Source organism: Pteropus vampyrus, unplaced genomic scaffold (assembly GCF_000151845.1).
Source record: "Pteropus vampyrus isolate Shadow unplaced genomic scaffold, Pvam_2.0 Scaffold422, whole genome shotgun sequence".
Classification (NCBI taxonomy): Eukaryota; Metazoa; Chordata; class Mammalia; order Chiroptera; family Pteropodidae; genus Pteropus; species Pteropus vampyrus.
Genome location: NW_011889203.1, coordinates 1009356 through 1010430, shown reverse-complemented (window position 1 = coordinate 1010430; position 1075 = coordinate 1009356). Strand labels below are relative to the sequence as shown.

Genomic DNA, 1075 nt, shown 5'->3' with positions numbered 1-1075 from the left:
TAGCTGGATTTATCCTATCTTCTCTAAAGCTCTTCAGAAGTCATTTTGAGACAATTCAAGAAACGTCCCCTCAACACTTATAGAAAGTAGTCTTCCAGGTACTGTGGCAAACCATGATGGCTAAAACAAGAGATTCCTGGTCTGGATGAGCTCCTCAGCAAATATGCTGATTATTTTCTATATTCTTTTTCAATTATTCACTATAACACTGGCTCATTACCACCACAATTAGATCTATTTCAGATATTTACACACACACACACACACACACACACACACACACACACACACACAGAATCACTCCAAGGATGATGACAGTCACTGGAATTCTTTGGTAGTTGCCAAGCGAGTGAGAAATTCTGAAAGATTTCCTTTGTGTAAGGCTTATTTACTTATCTGTTATAAATTATGCTTGGCCTACCTATGTCCATGCTACCCTGAACACACCTGGTCCCAAATGATCTCAGAAGCTAAGCAGGGTCGGGCCTGGTTAGTACTTGGATGGGAGACCACCTAGGAAGACCAGGTGCTGTAAGCATAAAAAAAATTCAAAAAAAATTATGCTTTAATTTTCTTATGTAGAACCATAAACACTAACATCTTTGTGATAGATACAATTTTTTCTTTGACTTTTTGTCAAATGTTGTTCTCTATATTAATCATGCCATTTTATTTTCTGTATTTCTGATGCTTTGGTATCTGGAGCTTTATTGGCCCTGGAAAGACTGTTCCTCCTAGGGCTAGCTAATTCACAGAAATAGTAAAAGACTGGCTTGCAGTCTTGGTTGGTTCATAGGCAAACCAACCAATCCAGAGCCCGTACTCTATCATCTTCTATATTGGGCTTTCACATTCAGGGCTACTATACCTGTTCTAATCACCCCAGATATAGGTACCAGAAAGTTAGGGACAGCAAGTATATCCCCGAGTCCACTGAAAGTATTCAAATTTGCCAATCCTAAACTCGCCTACTCCGCCTTACCCATTCTTGCTCCCAGAAAGCGTAATAAAGAATCTCACTCATGTTTTCTCACTCCCTTTGTGTACCGACCAGCTCTGGTGCTTTCCTGTGTGG

The 1075-nt window shown here is 40.0% G+C and overlaps 1 pseudogene; it reads left to right on the top strand.

Moving 5' to 3' along the window:
* The first annotated feature begins 419 nt into the window (after nucleotides 1–419).
* On the top strand, nucleotides 420–538 carry LOC111732074 (annotated as a pseudogene).
* Nucleotides 539–1075: the final 537 nt, after the last annotated feature.